This window comes from Pristiophorus japonicus, unplaced genomic scaffold (genome assembly GCF_044704955.1).
Source record: "Pristiophorus japonicus isolate sPriJap1 unplaced genomic scaffold, sPriJap1.hap1 HAP1_SCAFFOLD_718, whole genome shotgun sequence".
Taxonomy (NCBI): domain Eukaryota; kingdom Metazoa; phylum Chordata; class Chondrichthyes; family Pristiophoridae; genus Pristiophorus; species Pristiophorus japonicus.
Genome location: NW_027254633.1, coordinates 103491 through 118949, shown reverse-complemented (window position 1 = coordinate 118949; position 15459 = coordinate 103491). Strand labels below are relative to the sequence as shown.

General features: G+C 44.7%; 14 non-coding genes across 14 annotated transcripts; all 14 read right to left on the bottom strand.

Moving 5' to 3' along the window:
• Positions 1-97: 97 nt before the first annotated feature.
• Positions 98-169, bottom strand: trnae-cuc (transfer RNA glutamic acid (anticodon CUC)). The gene has a single exon. It is a non-coding gene; the product is annotated as a tRNA-Glu (tRNA).
• Positions 170-1085: 916 nt separating this feature from the next.
• Positions 1086-1158, bottom strand: trnaf-gaa (transfer RNA phenylalanine (anticodon GAA)). Its single transcript has one exon. It is a non-coding gene; the product is annotated as a tRNA-Phe (tRNA).
• A 1203-nt stretch (positions 1159-2361) lies between these two features.
• trnae-cuc (transfer RNA glutamic acid (anticodon CUC)) lies at positions 2362-2433 on the bottom strand. Its single transcript has one exon. It is a non-coding gene; the product is annotated as a tRNA-Glu (tRNA).
• A 917-nt stretch (positions 2434-3350) lies between these two features.
• trnaf-gaa (transfer RNA phenylalanine (anticodon GAA)) lies at positions 3351-3423 on the bottom strand. The gene has a single exon. It is a non-coding gene; the product is annotated as a tRNA-Phe (tRNA).
• Positions 3424-4583: 1160 nt separating this feature from the next.
• On the bottom strand, positions 4584-4655 carry trnae-cuc (transfer RNA glutamic acid (anticodon CUC)). Its single transcript has one exon. It is a non-coding gene; the product is annotated as a tRNA-Glu (tRNA).
• A 916-nt stretch (positions 4656-5571) lies between these two features.
• trnaf-gaa (transfer RNA phenylalanine (anticodon GAA)) lies at positions 5572-5644 on the bottom strand. Its single transcript has one exon. It is a non-coding gene; the product is annotated as a tRNA-Phe (tRNA).
• A 1203-nt stretch (positions 5645-6847) lies between these two features.
• On the bottom strand, positions 6848-6919 carry trnae-cuc (transfer RNA glutamic acid (anticodon CUC)). Its single transcript has one exon. It is a non-coding gene; the product is annotated as a tRNA-Glu (tRNA).
• A 916-nt stretch (positions 6920-7835) lies between these two features.
• Positions 7836-7908, bottom strand: trnaf-gaa (transfer RNA phenylalanine (anticodon GAA)). The gene has a single exon. It is a non-coding gene; the product is annotated as a tRNA-Phe (tRNA).
• A 1203-nt stretch (positions 7909-9111) lies between these two features.
• On the bottom strand, positions 9112-9183 carry trnae-cuc (transfer RNA glutamic acid (anticodon CUC)). The gene has a single exon. It is a non-coding gene; the product is annotated as a tRNA-Glu (tRNA).
• A 917-nt stretch (positions 9184-10100) lies between these two features.
• Positions 10101-10173, bottom strand: trnaf-gaa (transfer RNA phenylalanine (anticodon GAA)). Its single transcript has one exon. It is a non-coding gene; the product is annotated as a tRNA-Phe (tRNA).
• Positions 10174-11375: 1202 nt separating this feature from the next.
• Positions 11376-11447, bottom strand: trnae-cuc (transfer RNA glutamic acid (anticodon CUC)). The gene has a single exon. It is a non-coding gene; the product is annotated as a tRNA-Glu (tRNA).
• A 916-nt stretch (positions 11448-12363) lies between these two features.
• On the bottom strand, positions 12364-12436 carry trnaf-gaa (transfer RNA phenylalanine (anticodon GAA)). Its single transcript has one exon. It is a non-coding gene; the product is annotated as a tRNA-Phe (tRNA).
• Positions 12437-13613: 1177 nt separating this feature from the next.
• trnae-cuc (transfer RNA glutamic acid (anticodon CUC)) lies at positions 13614-13685 on the bottom strand. Its single transcript has one exon. It is a non-coding gene; the product is annotated as a tRNA-Glu (tRNA).
• Positions 13686-14601: 916 nt separating this feature from the next.
• On the bottom strand, positions 14602-14674 carry trnaf-gaa (transfer RNA phenylalanine (anticodon GAA)). Its single transcript has one exon. It is a non-coding gene; the product is annotated as a tRNA-Phe (tRNA).
• Positions 14675-15459: the final 785 nt, after the last annotated feature.

Genomic DNA, 15459 nt, shown 5'->3' with positions numbered 1-15459 from the left:
GCAGACTTTAAAACAGAAGTGTCTGTTGTCTCACGACACGCTGCTGATGATTGGGGCAACAACAGCGAGGTGAGCTGCAAGCACCGCAAATACAATGTTCCCTGACCGGGAATCGAACCCGGGCCGCGGCGGTGAGAGCGCCGAATCCTAACCACTAGACCACCAGGGAAGCTGCTACAAACGTCTGTACCAGCAAACAGACCAACCCAGTCTTTCCTCCTTGCTGTTTCGAAATTCTCATCACATTCGCGCCAGGGAAAACTGTTCGCAGCAAATGGCAGTTTTTGTGGAGAACACCAAAGACATGTCCGCGCAATCACAGCGTTAAGTGCGGCTAGGTATCCACTGAAATCCATTTCATTCTCTCCTTTTCCCGGGAATTTTCACTCTCGGTGCCGTGTGAACATTTCATTTGGTGTTTTTGTCCTGAACTGCAGCCTTTTGCCCATCAAGGGCGACAGAACCGTTCTGTCTGTCTGTTCTGCTTTTAAACATTGACGGGAACAGGTCTCCAGTGCATCGGTTCTCAGCAAAGCAAGAAACACGTTATAAACAGAAAGTTGTGCTCTGCACACCGTCGGCAAAGAAGCAATGGCTGTTTTTCCAAATAATTCCCATCCCTTGGGATTCCGTGTGGATTTGTTTCGTTATGAAGGTTTGATTGTAAAAGTTACTAAAAACCGAATAAAAATTATGAAAAATTGGCATGGCCCATACGGGGATCGGGCCCGCGCTCTTGGCTTTATTAATACCACGCCCTAAGCGACCGATTTAAGCGGCAACAAAATGCCCAAAGGCTGCGTGAAAGACCAGCCTGAGATGATTTTGTATCCGGCACACACTGGGTGATAGAGTTACTGCATAAAAATTGAACACATCGCATCGCTTAAACATTGTTCACTCTTCATATACAAAACTGGGCAGAGTATAAATAGAAAGTAACAGAAAAAGAGCGCTGAATGTAAAAAAAATCATGTCGAAAATTAGTATCGCGCAAACACTGAACAGCCCATCCCTCAAGCACTGTCTCGAGATCAAACCGACTGCTCCCCTTAAAATGAAGGAAACGCAACATCACCAGGTATTGCAGAAACCCGGGATTGAACCAGGGATCTTTAAATCTTCAGTCTAACGCTCTCCCAACTGAGCTATTTCGGCCCGACAGAAAACGAAGCAAAACTTTCTCACACCTTTTTGAAATAAAACTTAAACCCCGGAAGGAATTGCCCCGCACACTCAGTCCTCATTTCGGGGCAATGGCTCCCAAACACATCTCGGAGCTCCGGATGTGTTCATGTAATGTATAATGATATTGAAAATCTTAATGCTCATGTTAATTTATCACTGCCCACGATCCAGGCACTCTCTTATTCCGGTATTGTGCACGTTGCTAAGTTGAAAATGTGCATTTTTCCGCACTGGCAATGAATTGACTGATAGCCGGGCTGTGACCAGCTCGGTTTGTTAGGGTGATGCCGCGCAAGAACGTACATGGAAGAATAATGATCATTGTGATTGTTCTCACACTGTACTTAAATGTTGGCAAACCGTACAGTGTCAATCAGCAATTGGAGTTCCATACGTTCATTTAATGTTCTGCTGAATTGTACATAAAGACACAAAGATTGCACACCAGGCTAGATCTCACAGTGTTGAAGACACAGTGAAATATACTGGAGAGTTTATAACTGTTTCAGAACATAACATGTCAGTAAAATTCCCCGTTCTGTTCTCGGCACCGATGGGTTGTGAAAGGGAGACGGGCCGACGTCCTATTGAGCCGCACTGACCCCTACCAAGGTGAAATTAAAGCAGGTTCAGTCCTCAGCAGTGATATGATGAAAAAGAGATAAGAGTCGCGAATCAAGGAGAGATTTAACGTTAGTGATGGTGTATCTCGGTTCGATCAAATACTCCAGGAATTCTCTGCCGGGAAATTCAGATCTTGCAAATCGCCTGTGAACGCTAAACGTTGACACGCAGTGAGCCAATGTGCAATATAGAAGAGGCCCAGGCCAAATGAATGCTCAAGGATAAGTTATCAGTGCCCCTGGTCCAGGCATTCCCAAATTCCAGTCTTGCACACTTTGCAAAGTTTAAAATGCTGAATATTTCCACAGTGGCAATGCTTTGATTGATGATAAGCTCGAGTGATGTGGAGCAAATAGGTACCTGGAAGACGAAAGAAAGCCATGATTGGCAAAATTTACGTTGTCTTTCAGCAATTGTAGTTCCACTTGTTGAGCGAGATCTTGTCATTTAGTGCAGACTTTAAAACAGAAGTGTCTGTTGTCTCACGACGCGCTGCTGATGATTGGGGCAACAACAGCGAGGTGAGCTGTAAGCACCGCAAATGCAATGTTTCCTGAGCGGGAATCGAACCCGGGCCGCGGCGGTGAGAGCGCCGAATCCTAACCACTAGACCACCAGGGAAGCTGCTGCAAATGTTTGTGCCAGCAATACAGACCAACCCAGTCTTTCCTCCTTGCTGTTTCGAAATTCTCATCATATTCGCGCCAGGGAAAGCTGTTCCCAGCAAATGGCAGTTTTTGTGGAGATCACCAAAGACATGTCCGCGCAATCACAGCGTTAAGTGCGGCTAGGCATCCACTGAAATCCATTTCATTCTCTCCTTTTTCCGGGAATTTTCGCTCTCGGTACCGTGTGAACATTTCATTTGGTGTTTTTGTCCTGAACTGCAGCCTTTTACCCATCAAGGGCGACAGAACCGTTCTGTCTGTCTGTTCTGCTTTTAAACATTGACGGGAACAGGTCTCCAGTGCATCGGTTCTCAGCAAAGCAAGAAACACGTTATAAACAGAAAGTTGTGCTCTGCACACCTTCGGCAAAGAAGCAATGGCTGTTAATCCAAATAATTCCCATCCCTTGGGATTCCGTGTGGATTTGTTTCGTTATGAAGGTTTGATTGTAAAAGTTACTAAAAACCTAATAAAAATTATGAAAAATTGGGATGGCCCATACGGGGATCGGGCCCGCGCTCTTGGCTTTATTAATACCACGCCCTAAGCGACCGATTTAAGCGGCAACAAAATGCCCGAAGTCTGCGTGAAAGCCCAGCCTGAGATGATTTTGTATCCGGCACACACTGGGTGATAGAGTTACTGCATAAGAATTGAACACATCGCATCGCTTAAACATTGTTCACTCTTCATATACAAAACTGGGCAGAGTATAAATAGAAAGTAACAGAAAAAGAGCGCTGAATCTAAAAAAATTCATGTCGAAAATTAGTATCACGCAAACGCTGAACATTCCATCCCTCAAGCACTGTCTCGATATCAAACCGGCGACTACCCTTAAAATGAAGGAAATGCAAAATCACCAGATATTGCAGAAACCCGGGATTGAACCAGGGATCTTTAGATTTTCAGGCTAACGCTCTCCCAACTGAGCTACTTCGGCCCGAGAGAAAGCGAAGCAAAATTTTCTCACACCTTTTTGAAATAAAACTTAAACCCCGGAAGGAATTGCCCCGCACACTCAGTCCTCATTTCAGGGCAATGGCTCCCAAACACATCTCGGAGCTCCGGATGTGTTCATGTAATGTATAATGATATTGAAAATCTTAATGCTCATGTTAATTTATCACTGCCCACGATCCAGGCACTCTCTGATTCCGGTATTGTGCAAGTTGCTAAGTTGAAAATGTGCATTTTTCCGAACTGGCAATGAATTGACTGATAGCCGGGCTGTGATCAGCACGATTTGTTAGGGTGATTCCGCGCAAGAACGAACATGGAAGAATAATGATCATTGTGATTGTTCTCACACTGCACTTAAATTTTGGCAAACCGTACAGTGTCAATCAGCAATTGTAGTTCCATATGTTCATTTAATGTTCTGCTCAAGTGTTCATAAAGACACAAAGATTGCACACCAGGCTAGATCTCACAGTGTTGAAGACACAGTGAAATATACTGGAGAGTTTATAACTGTTTCAGAACATAACATGTCAGTAAAATTCCCCGTTCTGTTCTCGGCACCGATGGGTTGTGAAAGGGAGACGGGCCGACGTCCTATTGAGCCGCACTGACCCCGAGCCAAGGTGAAATTAAAGCAGGTTCAGTCCTTAGCAGTGATATGATGAAGAGAGATAAGAGTCGCGAATCAAGGAGAGATTTAACGTTAGTGATGGTGAATCTCGGTTCGATCAAATACTCCAGGAATTCTCTGCCGGGAAATTCAGATCTTGCAAATCGCCTGTGAACGCTAAACATTGACACGCAGTGAGCCAATGTGCAATATAGAAGGGGCCCAGGCCAAATGAATGCTCAAGGATAAGTTATCAGTGCCCATGGTCCAGTCTTGCACACTTTGCAAAGTTTAAAATGCTGAATATTTCCACAGTGGCAATGCTTTGATTGATGATAAGCTCGAATGATGAAAGAAAGCCATGATTGGCAAAATTTACGTTGTCTTTCAGCAATTGTAGTTCCACTTGTTGAGCGAGATCTTGTCATTTAGTGCAGACTTTAAAACAGAAGTGTCTGTTGTCTCACGACGCGCTGCTGATGATTGGGGCAACAACAGCGAGGTGAGCTGCAAGCACCGCAAATACAATGTTCCCTGACCGGGAATCGAACCCGGGCCGCGGCGGTGAGAGCGCCGAATCCTAACCACTAGACCACCAGGGAAGCTGCTGCAAACGTCTGTGCCAGCAAACAGACCAACCCAGTCTTTCCTCCTTGCTGTTTCGAAATTCTCATCACATTCGCGTCAGGGAAAACTGTTCGCAGCAAATGGCAGTTTTTGTGGAGAACACCAAAGACATGTCCGCGCAATCACAGCGTTAAGTGCGGCTAGGCATCCACTGAAATCCATTTCATTCTCTCCTTTTCCCGGGAATTTTCACTCTCGGTGCCGTGTGAACATTTCATTTGGTGTTTTTGTCCTGAACTGCAGCCTTTTGCCCATCAAGGGCGACAGAACCGTTCTGTCTGTCTGTTCTGCTTTTAAACATTGACGGGAACAGGTCTCCAGTGCATCGGTTCTCAGCAAAGCAAGAAACACGTTATAAACAGAAAGTTGTGCTCTGCACACCGTCGGCAAAGAAGCATTGGCTGTTATTCCAAATAATTCCCATCCCTTGGGATTCCGTGTGGATTTGTTTCGTTATGAAGGTTTGATTGTAAAAGTTACTAAAAACCGAATAAAAGTTATGAAAAATTGGGATGGCCCATACGGGGATCGGGCCCGCGCTCTTGGCTTTATTAATACCACGCCCTAAGCGACCGATTTAACCGGCCACAAAATTCCCTCGGGCAGCGTGAAAGCCCAGACTGAGATGATTTTGTATCCGGCACACACTGGGTGATAGAGTTACTGCATAAGAATTGAACACATCGCATCGCTTAAACATTGTTCACTCTTCATATACAAAACTGGGCAGAGTATAAATAGAAAGTAACAGAAAAAGAGCGCTGAATCTAAAAAAATTCATGTCGAAAATTAGTATCACGCAAACGCTGAACAGCCCATCCCTCAAGCACTGTCTCGATATCAAACCGGCGACTACCCTTAAAATGAAGGAAATGCAAAATCACCAGATATTGCAGAAACCCAGGATTGAACCAGGGATCTTTAGATCTTCAGTCTAACGCTCTCCCAACTGAGCTACTTCGGCCCGAGAGAAAACGAAGCAAAATTTTCTCACACCTTTTTGAAATAAAACTTAAACCCCGGAACGAATTGCCCCGCACACTCAGTCCTCATTTCGGGGCAATGGCTCCCAAACACATCTCGGAGCTCCAGATGTGTTCATGTAATGTATAATGATATTGAAAATCTTAATGCTCATGTTAATTTATCACTGCCCACGATCCAGGCACTCTCTGATTCCGGTATTGTGCACATTGCTAAGTTGAAAATGTGCATTTTTCCGCACTGGCAATGAATTGACTGATAGCCGGGCTGTGACCAGCTCGGTTTGTTAGGGTGATGCCGCGCAAGAACGTACATGGAAGAATAATGATCATTGTGATTGTTCTCACACTGTACTTAAATGTTGGCAAACCGTACAGTGTCAATCAGCAATTGTAGTTCCATATGTTCATTTAATGTTCTGCTGAATTGTTCATAAAGACACAAAGATTGCACACCAGGCTAGATCTCACAGTGTTGAAGACACAGTGAAATATACTGGAGAGTTTATAACTGTTTCAGAACATAACATGTCAGTAAAATTCCCCGTTCTGTTCTCGGCACCGATGGGTTGTGAAAGGGAGACGGGCCGAAGTCCTATTGAGCCGCACTGACCCCGAGCCAAGGTGAAATTAAAGCAGGTTCAGTCCTTAGCAGTGATATGATGAAGAGAGATAAGAGTCGCGAATCAAGGAGAGATTTAACGTCAGTGATGGTGAATCTCGGTTCGATCAAAAACTCCAGGAATTCTCTGCCGGGAAATTCAGATCTTGCAAATCGCCTGTGAACGCTAAACATTGACACGCAGTGAGCCAATGTGCAATATAGAAGGGGCCCAGGCCAAATGAATGCTCAAGGATAAGTGATCAATGCCCATGGTCCAGGCATTCCCTGATTCCAGTCTTGCACACTTTGCAAAGTTTAAAATGCTGAATATTTCCACAGTGGCAATGCTTTGATTGATGATAAGCTCGAGTGATGTGGCGCAAATAGGTACCTGGAAGACGAAAGAAAGCCATGATTGGCAAAATTTACGTTGTCTTTCAGCAATTGTAGTTCCACTTGTTGAGCGAGATCTTGTCATTTAGTGCAGACTTTAAAACAGAAGTGTCTGTTGTCTCACGACACGCTGCTGATGATTGGGGCAACAACAGCGAGGTGAGCTGCAAGCACCGCAAATACAATGTTCCCTGACCGGGAATCGAACCCGGGCCGCGGCGGTGAGAGCGCCGAATCCTAACCACTAGACCACCAGGGAAGCTGCTACAAACATCTGTACCAGCAAACAGACCAACCCAGTCTTTCCTCCTTGCTGTTTCGAAATTCTCATCACATTCGCGCCAGGGAAAACTGTTCGCAGCAAATGGCAGTTTTTGTGGAGAACACCAAAGACATGTCCGCGCAATCACAGCGTTAAGTGCGGCTAGGTATCCACTGAAATCCATTTCATTCTCTCCTTTTCCCGGGAATTTTCACTCTCGGTGCCGTGTGAACATTTCATTTGGTGTTTTTGTCCTGAACTGCAGCCTTTTGCCCATCAAGGGCGACAGAACCGTTCTGTCTGTCTGTTCTGCTTTTAAACATTGACGGGAACAGGTCTCCAGTGCATCGGTTCTCAGCAAAGCAAGAAACACGTTATAAACAGAAAGTTGTGCTCTGCACACCGTCGGCAAAGAAGCAATGGCTGTTTTTCCAAATAATTCCCATCCCTTGGGATTCCGTGTGGATTTGTTTCGTTATGAAGGTTTGATTGTAAAAGTTACTAAAAACCGAATAAAAATTATGAAAAATTGGCATGGCCCATACGGGGATCGGGCCCGCGCTCTTGGCTTTATTAATACCACGCCCTAAGCGACCGATTTAAGCGGCAACAAAATGCCCAAAGGCTGCGTGAAAGACCAGCCTGAGATGATTTTGTATCCGGCACACACTGGGTGATAGAGTTACTGCATAAAAATTGAACACATCGCATCGCTTAAACATTGTTCACTCTTCATATACAAAACTGGGCAGAGTATAAATAGAAAGTAACAGAAAAAGAGCGCTGAATGTAAAAAAAATCATGTCGAAAATTAGTATCGCGCAAACACTGAACAGCCCATCCCTCAAGCACTGTCTCGAGATCAAACCGACTGCTCCCCTTAAAATGAAGGAAACGCAAAATCACCAGGTATTGCAGAAACCCGGGATTGAACCAGGGATCTTTAAATCTTCAGTCTAACGCTCTCCCAACTGAGCTATTTCGGCCCGACAGAAAACGAAGCAAAACTTTCTCACACCTTTTTGAAATAAAACTTAAACCCCGGAAGGAATTGCCCCGCACACTCAGTCCTCATTTCGGGGCAATGGCTCCCAAACACATCTCGGAGCTCCGGATGTGTTCATGTAATGTATAATGATATTGAAAATCTTAATGCTCATGTTAATTTATCACTGCCCACGATCCAGGCACTCTCTTATTCCGGTATTGTGCACGTTGCTAAGTTGAAAATGTGCATTTTTCCGCACTGGCAATGAATTGACTGATAGCCGGGCTGTGACCAGCTCGGTTTGTTAGGGTGATGCCGCGCAAGAACGTACATGGAAGAATAATGATCATTGTGATTGTTCTCACACTGTACTTAAATGTTGGCAAACCGTACAGTGTCAATCAGCAATTGGAGTTCCATACGTTCATTTAATGTTCTGCTGAATTGTACATAAAGACACAAAGATTGCACACCAGGCTAGATCTCACAGTGTTGAAGACACAGTGAAATATACTGGAGAGTTTATAACTGTTTCAGAACATAACATGTCAGTAAAATTCCCCGTTCTGTTCTCGGCACCGATGGGTTGTGAAAGGGAGACGGGCCGACGTCCTATTGAGCCGCACTGACCCCTACCAAGGTGAAATTAAAGCAGGTTCAGTCCTCAGCAGTGATATGATGAAAAAGAGATAAGAGTCGCGAATCAAGGAGAGATTTAACGTTAGTGATGGTGTATCTCGGTTCGATCAAATACTCCAGGAATTCTCTGCCGGGAAATTCAGATCTTGCAAATCGCCTGTGAACGCTAAACGTTGACACGCAGTGAGCCAATGTGCAATATAGAAGAGGCCCAGGCCAAATGAATGCTCAAGGATAAGTTATCAGTGCCCCTGGTCCAGGCATTCCCAAATTCCAGTCTTGCACACTTTGCAAAGTTTAAAATGCTGAATATTTCCACAGTGGCAATGCTTTGATTGATGATAAGCTCGAGTGATGTGGAGCAAATAGGTACCTGGAAGACGAAAGAAAGCCATGATTGGCAAAATTTACGTTGTCTTTCAGCAATTGTAGTTCCACTTGTTGAGCGAGATCTTGTCATTTAGTGCAGACTTTAAAACAGAAGTGTCTGTTGTCTCACGACGCGCTGCTGATGATTGGGGCAACAACAGCGAGGTGAGCTGTAAGCACCGCAAATGCAATGTTTCCTGAGCGGGAATCGAACCCGGGCCGCGGCGGTGAGAGCGCCGAATCCTAACCACTAGACCACCAGGGAAGCTGCTGCAAATGTTTGTGCCAGCAATACAGACCAACCCAGTCTTTCCTCCTTGCTGTTTCGAAATTCTCATCATATTCGCGCCAGGGAAAGCTGTTCCCAGCAAATGGCAGTTTTTGTGGAGATCACCAAAGACATGTCCGCGCAATCACAGCGTTAAGTGCGGCTAGGCATCCACTGAAATCCATTTCATTCTCTCCTTTTTCCGGGAATTTTCGCTCTCGGTACCGTGTGAACATTTCATTTGGTGTTTTTGTCCGGAACTGCAGCCTTTTGCCCATCAAGGGCGACAGAACCGTTCTGTCTGTCTGTTCTGCTTTTAAACATTGACGGGAACAGGTCTCCAATTCATCGGTTCTCAGCAAAGCAAGAAACACGTTATAAACAGAAAGTTGTGCTCTGCCCACCGTCGGCAAAGAAGCAATGGCTGTTTTTCCAAATAATTCCCATCCCTTGGGATTCCGTGTGGATTTGTTTCGTTATGAAGGTTTGATTGTAAAAGTTACTAAAAACCGAATAAAAATTATGAAAAATTGGCATGGCCCATACGGGGATCGGGCCCGCGCTCTTGGCTTTATTAATACCACGCCCTAAGCGACCGATTTAAGCGGCAACAAAATGCCCTAAGGCTGCGTGAAAGCCCAGCCTGAGATGATTTTGTATCCGGCACACACTGGGTGATAGAGTTGCTGCATAAGAATTGAACACATCGCATCGCTTAAACATTGTTCACTCTTCATATACAAAACTGGGCAGAGTATAAATAGAAAGTAACAGAAAAAGAGCGCTGAATGTAAAAAAAATCATGTCGAAAATTAGTATCGCGCAAACACTGAACAGCCCATCCATCAAGCACTGTCTCGAGATCAAACCGGCTGCTCCCCTTAAAATGAAGGAAACGCAAAATCACCAGATATTGCAGAAACCAGAGATTGAACCAGGGATCTTTAAATCTTCAGTCTAACGCTCTCCCAACTGAGCTATTTCGGCCCGACATAAAACGAAGCAAAATTTTCTCACACCTTTTTGAAATAAAACTTAAACCTCGGAAGGAATTGCCCCGCACACTCAGTCCTCATTTCGGGGCAATGGCTCCCAAACACATCTCGGAGCTCCGGATGTGTTCATGTAATGTATAATGATATTAAAAATCTTAATGCTCATTTTAATTTATCACTGCCCACGATCCAGGCACTCTCTGATTCCGGTATTGTGCACATTGCTAAGTTGAAAATGTGCATTTTTCCGCACTGGCAATGAATTGACTGATAGTCGGGCTGTGACCAGCTCGGTTTGTTAGGGTGATGCCGCGCAAGAACGTACATGGAAGAATAATGATCATTGTGATTGTTCTCACACTGTACTTAAATGTTGGCAAACCGTACAGTGTCAATCAGCAATTGTAGTTCCATATGTTCATTTAATGTTCTGCTGAATTGTTCATATAGACACAAAGATTGCACACCAGGCTAGATCTCACAGTGTTGAAGACACAGTGAAATATACTGGAGAGTTTATAACTGTTTCAGAACATAACATGTCAGTAAAATTCCCCGCTCTGTTCTCGGCACCGATGGGTTGTGAAAGGGAGACGGGCCGAAGTCCTATTGAGCCGCACTGACCCCGACCAAGGTGAAATTAAAGCAGGTTCAGTCCTTAGCAGTGATATGATGAAGAGAGATAAGAGTCGCGAATCAAGGAGAGATTTAACGTCAGTGATGGTGAATCTCGGTTCGATCAAAAACTCCAGGAATTCTCTGCCGGGAAATTCAGATCTTGCAAATCGCCTGTGAACGCTAAACATTAACACGCAGTGAGCCAATGTGCAATATAGAAGGGGCCCAGGCCAAATGAATGCTCAAGGATAAGTGTTCAGTGCCCATGGTCCAGGCATTCCCTGATTCCAGTCTTGCACACTTTGTGAAGTTTAAAATGCTGAATATTTCCACAGTGGCAATGCTTTGATTGATGATAAGCTCGAGTGATGTGGCGCAAATAGGTACCTGGAAGACGAAAGAAAGCCATGATTGGCAAAATTTACGTTGTCTTTCAGCAATTGTAGTTCCACTTGTTGAGCGAGATCTTGTCATTTAGTGCAGACTTTAAAACAGAAGTGTCTGTTGTCTCACGACGCGCTGCTGATGATTGGGGAAACAACAGCGAGGTGAGCTGCAAGCACCGCAAATACAATGTTCCCTGACCGGGAATCGAACCCGGGCCGCGGCGGTGAGAGCGCCGAATCCTAACCACTAGACCACCAGGGAAGCTGCTGCAAACGTCTGTACCAGCAAACAGACCAACCCAGTCTTTCCTCCTTGCTGTTTCGAAATTCTCATCACATTCGCGCCAGGGAAAACTGTTCGCAGCAAATGGCAGTTTTTGTGGAGATCACCAAAGACATGTCCGCGCAATCACAGCGTTAAGTGCGGCTAGGCATCCACTGAAATCCATTTCATTCTCTCCTTTTCCCGGGAATTTTCACTCTCGGTACCGTGTGAACATTTCATTTGGTGTTTTTGTCCTGAACTGCAGCCTTTTACCCATCAAGGGCGACAGAACCGTTCTGTCTGTCTGTTCTGCTTTTAAACATTGACGGGAACAGGTCTCCAGTGCATCGGTTCTCAGCAAAGCAAGAAACACGTTATAAACAGAAAGTTGTGCTCTGCACACCTTCGGCAAAGAAGCAATGGCTGTTAATCCAAATAATTCCCATCCCTTGGGATTCCGTGTGGATTTGTTTCGTTATGAAGGTTTGATTGTAAAAGTTACTAAAAACCTAATAAAAATTATGAAAAATTGGGATGGCCCATACGGGGATCGGGCCCGCGCTCTTGGCTTTATTAATACCACGCCCTAAGCGACCGATTTAAGCGGCAACAAAATGCCCGAAGTCTGCGTGAAAGCCCAGCCTGAGATGATTTTGTATCCGGCACACACTGGGTGATAGAGTTACTGCATAACAATTGAACACATCGCATCGCTTAAACATTGTTCACTCTTCATATACAAAACTGGGCAGAGTATAAATAGAAAGTAACAGAAAAAGAGCGCTGAATCTAAAAAAAATCATGTCGAAAATTAGTATCACGCAAATGCTGAACAGCCCATCCATCAAGCACTGTCTCGATATCAAACCAGCGACTCCCCTTAAAATGAAGGAAACGCAAAATGACCAGATATTGCCGAAACCCGGGATTCAACCAGGGAGCTTTAGATCTTCAGTCTAACGCTCTCCCAACTGAGCTATTTCAGCTCGACAGAAAACGAAGCAATACTTTCTCACACCTTTTTGAAAGAAAACTTAAACCCCGGAAGGAATTGCCCCGCACACTCAGTCCTCATTTCGGGGCAATGGCTCCCAAACACATCTCGGAGCTCCGGATGTGTTCATGTAATGTATAATGATATTGAAAATCTTAATGCTCATGTTAATTTATCACTGCCCACGATCCAGGCACTCTCTGATTCCGGTATTGTGCAAGTTGCTAAGTTGAAAATGTGCATTTTTCCGAACTGGCAATGAATTGACTGATAGCCGGGCTGTGATCAGCACGATTTGTTAGGGTGATTCCGCGCAAGAACGAACATGGAAGAATAATGATCATTGTGATTGTTCTCACACTGCACTTAAATTTTGGCAAACCGTACAGTGTCAATCAGCAATTGTAGTTCCATATGTTCATTTAATGTTCTGCTCAAGTGTTCATAAAGACACAAAGATTGCACACCAGGCTAGATCTCACAGTGTTGAAGACACAGTGAAATATACTGGAGAGTTTATAACTGTTTCAGAACATAACATGTCAGTAAAATTCCCCGTTCTGTTCTCGGCACCGATGGGTTGTGAAAGGGAGACGGGCCGACGTCCTATTGAGCCGCACTGACCCCGAGCCAAGGTGAAATTAAAGCAGGTTCAGTCCTTAGCAGTGATATGATGAAGAGAGATAAGAGTCGCGAATCAAGGAGAGATTTAACGTTAGTGATGGTGAATCTCGGTTCGATCAAATACTCCAGGAATTCTCTGCCGGGAAATTCAGATCTTGCAAATCGCCTGTGAACGCTAAACATTGACACGCAGTGAGCCAATGTGCAATATAGAAGGGGCCCAGGCCAAATGAATGCTCAAGGATAAGTTATCAGTGCCCATGGTCCAGGCATTCCCTGATTCCAGTCTTGCACACTTTGCAAAGTTTAAAATGCTGAATATTTCCACAGTGGCAATGCTTTGATTGATGATAAGCTCGAATGATGAAAGAAAGCCATGATTGGCAAAATTTACGTTGTCTTTCAGCAATTGTAGTTCCACTTGTTGAGCGAGATCTTGTCATTTAGTGCAGACTTTAAAACAGAAGTGTCTGTTGTCTCACGACGCGCTGCTGATGATTGGGGCAACAACAGCGAGGTGAGCTGCAAGCACCGCAAATACAATGTTCCCTGACCGGGAATCGAACCCGGGCCGCGGCGGTGAGAGCGCCGAATCCTAACCACTAGACCACCAGGGAAGCTGCTGCAAACGTCTGTGCCAGCAAACAGACCAACCCAGTCTTTCCTCCTTGCTGTTTCGAAATTCTCATCACATTCGCGTCAGGGAAAACTGTTCGCAGCAAATGGCAGTTTTTGTGGAGAACACCAAAGACATGTCCGCGCAATCACAGCGTTAAGTGCGGCTAGGCATCCACTGAAATCCATTTCATTCTCTCCTTTTCCCGGGAATTTTCACTCTCGGTACCGTGTGAACATTTCATTTGGTGTTTTTGTCCTGAACTGCAGCCTTTTACCCATCAAGGGCGACAGAACCGTTCTCTCTGTCTGTTCTGCTTTTAAACATTGACGGGAACAGGTCTCCAGTGCATCGGTTCTCAGCAAAGCAAGAAACACGTTATAAACAGAAAGTTGTGCTCTGCACACCTTCGGCAAAGAAGCATTGGCTGTTATTCCAAATAATTCCCATCCCTTGGGATTCCGTGTGGATTTGTTTCGTTATGAAGGTTTGATTGTAAAAGTTACTAAAAACCGAATAAAAGTTATGAAAAATTGGGATGGCCCATACGGGGATCGGGCCCGCGCTCTTGGCTTTATTAATACCACGCCCTAAGCGACCGATTTAACCGGCAACAAAATTCCCTCGGGCAGCGTGAAAGCCCAGACTGAGATGATTTTGTATCCGGCACACACTGGGTGATAGAGTTACTGCATAAGAATTGAACACATCGCATCGCTTAAACATTGTTCACTCTTCATATACAAAACTGGGCAGAGTATAAATAGAAAGTAACAGAAAAAGAGCGCTGAATCTAAAAAAATTCATGTCGAAAATTAGTATCACGCAAACGCTGAACAGCCCATCCCTCAAGCACTGTCTCGATATCAAACCGGCGACTACCCTTAAAATGAAGGAAATGCAAAATCACCAGATATTGCAGAAACCCAGGATTGAACCAGGGATCTTTAGATCTTCAGTCTAACGCTCTCCCAACTGAGCTACTTCGGCCCGAGAGAAAACGAAGCAAAATTTTCTCACACCTTTTTGAAATAAAACTTAAACCCCGGAACGAATTGCCCCGCACACTCAGTCCTCATTTCGGGGCAATGGCTCCCAAACACATCTCGGAGCTCCAGATGTGTTCATGTAATGTATAATGATATTGAAAATCTTAATGCTCATGTTAATTTATCACTGCCCACGATCCAGGCACTCTCTGATTCCGGTATTGTGCACATTGCTAAGTTGAAAATGTGCATTTTTCCGCACTGGCAATGAATTGACTGATAGCCGGGCTGTGACCAGCTCGGTTTGTTAGGGTGATGCCGCGCAAGAACGTACATGGAAGAATAATGATCATTGTGATTGTTCTCACACTGTACTTAAATGTTGGCAAACCGTACAGTGTCAATCAGCAATTGTAGTTCCATATGTTCATTTAATGTTCTGCTGAATTGTTCATAAAGACACAAAGATTGCACACCAGGCTAGATCTCACAGTGTTGAAGACACAGTGAAATATACTGGAGAGTTTATAACTGTTTCAGAACATAACATGTCAGTAAAATTCCCCGTTCTGTTCTCGGCACCGATGGGTTGTGAAAGGGAGACGGGCCGAAGTCCTATTGAGCCGCACTGACCCCGAGCCAAGGTGAAATTAAAGCAGGTTCAGTCCTTAGCAGTGATATGATGAAGAGAGATAAGAGTCGCGAATCAAGGAGAGATTTAACGTCAGTGATGGTGAATCTCGGTTCGATCAAAAACTCCAGGAATTCTCTGCCGGGAAATTCAGA